This window comes from Pinus tabuliformis, chromosome 4_2, assembly GCF_031772625.1.
Source record: "Pinus tabuliformis cultivar Carrire ecotype Pingquan chromosome 4_2, CPIR1, whole genome shotgun sequence".
NCBI lineage: Eukaryota > Viridiplantae > Streptophyta > Pinopsida > Pinales > Pinaceae > Pinus > Pinus tabuliformis.
Window position 1 is genome coordinate 744,951,901 of NC_142304.1, and position 7,332 is coordinate 744,959,232.

The following is a 7,332-nucleotide window of genomic DNA, read 5'->3' on the forward strand; positions in this document are numbered from 1 at the left end:
CCTTTCTTAACTTAAAAGTCTATTGTAGCTGCTACAAACCCCCTCAAACATTTTGCCCATGCTTTGATTTTCAAGCCGCCCTTCAACCATAGGAACTATCATTTCAACTTGTCTCAAGCTTTCTTCTTGTTTTATTAAGTGTTATAATGATTCAATTTCTCATGTTAATATTTTGTTATCTTAATTGTGCTTTCCTTTTAACATATACTAGGCACTACTTGATTACAGTCAGTCCTTGTCAACATTAGCTACTCAACTTCTGAAGATAGACAAAGAAGCTTTTTTGAAAAAAACTAGGTATTACCTTAACGGCATTGACTCCATGCTTTTCTTTGAGGAATTGTGCAATCGACTGTCACAGTGAAATGTGCAACTCCTTATTGGAGTGAATTGCGCAATCCCTTGCACCAAGAAACTACGCAATCAATTGTCAGAGAAAATTGTGCAACCCTATGTCGCAGTAAAATACGCCATCCAGTAAGAAAGAAAATTGTGCACCTCCTTCTCTTAGCAAACTATACATCCCCTTCAGCCAGTGAATTGCACAATTCCTGGAGTTAACCAACTATGAAATAGGGAGTGTTCTCTTCCATGCAGGAGTGTGGCACATGTTTATAATTTGATCTTCTAACATTTTCTACTTAACTAGGAGTGTCTACTTGATTTTACGCATGCACACTTAAAACCCTAACCTTGTGGGTTCTCATCTATATAAGAAATCTACCCTAAAGCTCATTCTCACACTTCATTTGGATCAATACCCATTTTCACAAGAAAAAGGTGCTTTAGATTCCATTTGCATTATTTTTCTAAGCAAGTTTCTTAACTGTCACTTTTTGTTGCTTTTTCTTATGTTGTTTTTGCTTTCACACGTGTCATTTTCCCCTTGTCTTCTTATAATAAGTGTTGTTTCTACTATTATTGGGTTATACAAGGGTCATTTTAGACATTTTAACTTATTTTCAAGCATTGCATCACATTTTGTCTTTTCGCCCATTATTGATTATAGCTACTAGGTGTATTTATGCATTCATGCCCTTTTCCTTTCATTACCTAACTTGCTCGATGTAAGTGACTTGTTTGTATGAATTTTGGGTCAATCCACATCCTTCGTCTCTTCAATCTACATATCCCAAGTCTACTTGTCTACTAGAGAAAATCGTACAACCCCCAAAGCCTTCTTCCTTCCTGAAATGTGCATTACGTCATAATTTATTTGAGTAGTGACTCCCGCTTTCCATCTGCAACTTTGCATTGTACAATCACTAGGTCCCCATATACGCACTCCATAGTCACAATTACTAGTGAGGCCATTTTCCTCTTGCAACTATGCATTGCAGAATCCAAGGCCTCTCCCAAGTAGTAACTACTCATTGCACAGATATAGGATCCATTCAATGTCCCTTATAATCAAGAACTATGCAATCTTCCTCTAATTTTGCACATTGGTTTCTAGCTCAACTCTAGAAGAGCTAGTGGCTCCATGTTGGTGGTGTCCAACAAAAGCATTTTAAAGAGATGATTAATTAAAAACCAAACACAACTAATATAGTTACATCACCAATACAATTACAAGGAATGAAATAGCGGTCTTACCATTGTAAGGATGTTGAACCAAGTTATATAATATTTATAAATGTCAAATGCTACAATTTTTAGCCCAGGTAGTGTTTTACCTAGGCTATTTACTATAGCCAAAATAGAGTGATTGCAGTGCGAAAGAACCCTAATGAAGGAAGCTAAGTTACATGAACTATGTGAGCACCTAACCGATACAACTCCTTAAAATGATAATCAACAATTTCAACATCATCAAAAATCAATCTCCTTAAAAAGATAATCAAAAATTTCAACACTATCAAAAATCAATCTTTATGGGGACAATGAGATTGAATGATGATAAGAATTGTAAAACCCATTTGAGACCAAGGTTGAAGGGTGATAGAATTGACATGATTAAATATTTACTTTTGGGTTTTAGACTTGTCATACAAATGACCATGGCCAAATAGAGTGATTACACTCGAAAATAACCCTAATAAAAAAAGCTAAGTTACATGAATTGTGTGAGCACCTAATTGATACATCTCCTTAAAAAGATAATCAACAATTTCAACATCATCAAAAATCAATCTCCTTAAAAAGATAATCAACAATTTCAACATCATCAAAAATCAATCTTTATGGCGACAATGAGATTGAATGATGGTAAGAATTGTAAAATCCATTTGAGAACAAGGTTAAAAGGTGATAGAATTGACATGACTAAATATTTGCTTTTGGGTTTTGAGACTTGTCATACAAATGAATACTCTTTCGGTTTGTTGAGAAATATCTATAAAAATAGTGGCATATAGATAAGCTATTTTGGGTTATCCATAATTACCTGTAAAAATGGGTCTTTCACAATTGCAAAAATGGAAAATGGCTCCTTCACTGCTTGCAGTTCTCTGGTTAAATGTGGTGACAAAAAAAATCTTCGCCAGTGGTCACTGGCCCGGAGTAATACTAATCAACTAAGCTTGTGGAATCGATAATTAGGCTTTTCTCCAGTAACGAGAAGTTGTTTTCCTAGACAAGGTATATCAAAGGTATGTGAGAGAAATAAATAAAAAAACTAATTAATGTAAATAGATTTTAATTTTCTGAACCACACGACACACCTCACGAGAAGATACACCTCACTAGATGCACAATAGGGAAAAATATCAGCATCATGCCCGCCATTATGAATGCTAGCCTCAAAAATTCAATGCGACAACATTCATTACAAATTCAATGCAACAACCTCCCTTCCATACCGCTACCCTAGACTCTAGAGTGATTCTATAGGACAGTCAATGAACAAGGCATCCAGGCAAGTTGCAACCAAAGCCCGGCGTCGGCAGCCGGCCCGAAGAACCGCGGTAATAGGTAACCAGAATTTTCAGAGATAACTTGAATTTTCTGAATATTAGGTCGACAAGCAGCCCTTCAAATGACATTTTATAATGTTATTTTTTTTTAAACAGATGGAAATCAACTTTTTAATGTTTTTTTTATGGGTAACTTTTGGTAAGCACTTCTGTAACGTGCTAAAAGCCTGTTGAAGAGACGAGTTCAATTTTGAACACTCCATGGTACCGTCAGGAGGGGGATCTGACACCCCTCCTCGTGTAAAATTATCCCTGGAAAATTAAAAGAGATGGAGGTCTTCATCCAACCACTCAGTAGAGGGGGCGGCAGGAAAAACCGTTGATTTGGGTTCAGCAATCGGCCTGAAACACCTGCAAACGAAAAACTAAGAAATACCAACACTGGAAATCAAACACCCTGAAATAGCTGCGTACTATATATTTGAGCATGCCCTCATTTGCAACTTTATGAGCTTTTTGCAGGAAAAGAAGGCTCTCAAGTAGGATACAACAAAAATGGCACCTAACAAAAGGAAGCATCAAGCTGCGGCGATCCAAACTCTAAATTCATTCGTGCAACACTACTCTAAATTTACCCAATTCATTCGTCCAATAATAATAGCAAGGAAATTAAAAATATAAAAGCCATTCAGGGCACATAAATTCAAAACAAAATCAAAATATTAAAACCTGGGATCGAAACTGAGGCCATTTATTCGTGCAATAATACTCAAAATTTAGCGAATTCATTTGTGCAATAATAATAGCAAGGAAATTAAAAATATAAAAGATATTCAAGGGACATAAATTAAAAAATATATATCAAAATGTTAAAACCAGATAAGACATGAATTTTCCTTTAATAAAACAACATGTTCTACTTGCAAAAACAATTTTTAAGAAAAAAAGTTCCAAACCAAATTGCAGTTTTGTTCGTCCCCACCTTCTAAATTACTATAATAAAACATATACAAGCATGCCACACAGTTGGACGCATTCATCCGTTGAATAATCCTCTAAACTGAGGCAATTTATTCGTGCAATAATACTCTAAACTCAGCGCATTCATTCGCACGATAGAAGGAAATAAAAAATGAAAAAGCCATCTAGTGCACATAGATTCAAAACAATTCAAAATGTTAAAACCAGTGCACAAAGATTCAAAAAAATTCAAAACGTTAAAACCATGCAATTGGAGCCCATTTCACTACACAGTTGACAGAAAAATAGTTGCAATATTTATCAGAAATTCGAGAAGCCCAATACTATGTTACCAGAAACGAGAAACGGGAAACGAAATGAGAAACGACAACAGGACGAGAAACGATGTTTAGAGGTTTCTCATTAAAGAAACGAGGAGAGAGAAAAAACATTTTTTTTTATGAAAAACATAAAACAAAACATTCATTATCTAAAAACATTACAAGCTTGTTTATAGGATTGTAAAAATTACATTGCAATGTCACAAATTGAATTATATACATATTGTAAAAATTACATTGCAATGTCACAAATTGAATTATATACATAACCCATGACAAACAGAACATAGCTTTTAAACTTTTAAACAAATAATTGCCTTCAAAAAATTTCATTATTTTGAATTTAATTATGTATTAAAAATATATTTTATAATAAGAAATATAACAATTCTAATAAAGGCTTGAATAGGAATTCGCTGCAAAACTATGCTTTTGATCATTGGTCAGTGATTAAAAGTAGTAGTTTTGTAGGAAAGCATGCCAATTTCAAAGAGAAAAATGTGCACGTTCGAGTAGGCAGTATTAACAACTCTCCTTGTGCAGGTTCCAGTGGGTAGTATTAAGAACTCTCCTTTGAACACACAAAATGACGCAGGTTCTACAAATATTAGCTATAAAACCAATATATTAGCTATAAAACCTATAAAATTGAAGCATTCGAGTAATACAAACTCTAAAACAGAAACCATAAACCCTTATCCCGTATCGTGGAAAATTCATATGCAAATCGAGAAAATTGTGGGCAAAAATGTCGATGTGATAAAATATCAGCAATTCAGCGAAATGGGTGCTGGCTGTTGGGCATCACGATTTGAAAGATGGAATTACATTTAAAATATATACACTTGTTTACATTCAGAAACACCTCAATCACGGAATGAAAAAGAAATAAATCACAAGCCTTTTAATTATCTTACCGCATATTTATGAAGCTAACTGTATGGGGTGAGAAGCTAACTCGGGCTCCTTGGCGCACTTCCTCCTCTGCTCTGATCTGATTTGCCTCCTCTCCTCTGCTCGGATCCGATCCAAACCTCGGCTGCATATACCGAATCTGCTCTCCTCTCTGCAACTTAAATCCCCCAGAACTTGCTTTACTGGAAAATGAAACTCGTTTTGCTTGCAGTGCCTTTTGCCTTTTGCATGCAGTTTTTTTTAACCATAGTTAAAAAATTCTTTACCGCAAAATGAAATTAGTTTGCATGCAGTTTGGTTTTGAACAATAGTTAGAAATTTCTTTAGTTAACAAGACTTTGTATGAGTTTGAATAGGAAACCCTGAAACTGTGGAGAAACCAAAACGTTGCAGGGAAACCGAAGAACGTTTTGTATCAGGCCGCTCTAAGAAACGAATCGTTTCTGGAAAACCAGTTTCTCACCGCTAAAAACGGGAACGGCCGTACAAAATGGCGTTTTCTGTGTTGTCACGTTTCTATTGCGTTTTTTAACGGGAACGGTGGCTACCGTCCCGTTTCTGGTAACATAGGCCCAATACTACTGAAGGAGTTGCTCCGAGATCTTTACAAAATTGTTCAACAACAACAAACCATTGGCCTTAAAGTTTCAAAGCCGGGCCAATATTAGAGGTTGATGGATCCAAACAAAAAAGGTATACCACTGATAGTTTCTAAACAAATTCTCGACTACAATAAAAGCAAACACCATGGCACAGAAATATATATATTGTTTTTGCACTGATTCCCTAGAATCATTCAAAGGCCCACTGATTTTCACGCCTGACCTCCTCCTCCTCTTCAGGATTAAAATCATTCTTTATGTTGAAAGTTTTACGTATTTCTTCTGGCGTTTTCTCTTTTATGATGTCGGCAACAGTCTGACATGTAAGATCTAGCAGATTTTTTATGTTTAGGTAATTAGCAGCCTGCAAAAACCCGAAAAGCTTAATAAGCCAAAATTTCCATAAAATATACAAATGTATCTATAGCCTGGACAGGCATATACATGTGCTAAGCATTACTAAAGAAAGCGACGAAGATATTGCAGAACAATTAGATGGAATGAGACTACACAGAGATTTCTAGCATTAAATGATCTCAGAAATAAAAAAAACAATTAGTTGACGGAACATTGATTTATTGGAGAAGCCAGCGGTAACTGCCCTCAGAGGTTCCAAACAATTTGGTTGGGGTAATTCAGGTAGATTAGACCTCTCAAAACAACAAATAATAAAAGCCTTAGTTTGGTTCAAAGAATACCAAACCACCAAATAAGGGTTTCTGACAGAATACCAAGATAAGGTCGAACAAAGTGGCCTGATCGACTTTAACGAATTCTTCATCCCACGTCTTGATTTCATCCTCGGAAATGGACGATTTCTCATGTGCGGGGTTCTGAGCATTGACATGGTACTTGCAGTATTCGATGACCTTCAAGAGTATCTCACTAGAAACATTGACAGCGGAATAGCATTGGCGGTGCCAGTGTCCTCGATCATGTACTTGATGGTCTGAGATTCAAATGCCACAGCCTCAGTGACATCAAACAACTCACCATCTGAGCTCTTCAAACTCACCTTGCTTTCCGAGGCCATGGCTCCCCATCTAAAAAGTTGATCCGAATAAAAGATGATCTGAATAAAAAGAAAGGACTGAATTTATGTGTATAAGCGAAGAGAAGTCGAGAAAGTATGAACAAACTTTTGCTCAATCAATATGAAATGAGCGATATGTGGTAAGGGCAATAATCCATATATTTATAGCCTGATTGATTACCCAAATAACCATGCAATGGGCTTTTCGCTGCTTTTTTAATTATGTTTTCTTAACTCTAGTCAACATAAACCAAACCTAGAGATTTTAGTGTTTTCTTATTTTATTGTTTTTTACTCGCTAATTGTTTTCGATTCATGCTCCACCTATTTTAGGGTATTAGTGGGCCAAATTGCATCTGAAATTATTCCTGGGTAAAAATAGCTAGTACGTCCAGCTTAGCTTAAATGTAGTTAACAAAACAAAAGAATTAACAAAGACAAAGAATCGTTATAAAAATAAAACAAATAATAAAATATTATACTATTGAATGTCATCACCAAAAAATAAGAAATATGATTAACTAAATAATAAAATATTATACTATTGAATGTTATCACCAAAAAATAAGAAATATGATTAACTAATATTATTTATTGAGTCGAGCGGATGTCTAAGTTTATTCACC

The 7,332-nt window shown here is 35.3% G+C and overlaps 1 pseudogene; it reads right to left on the bottom strand.

Annotated features, from left to right (window-relative positions):
• Positions 1–5,853: 5,853 nt before the first annotated feature.
• On the bottom strand, positions 5,854–6,706 carry LOC149171751 (SKP1-like protein 1B; annotated as a pseudogene).
• Between the last annotated feature and the right edge of the window lie 626 nt (positions 6,707–7,332).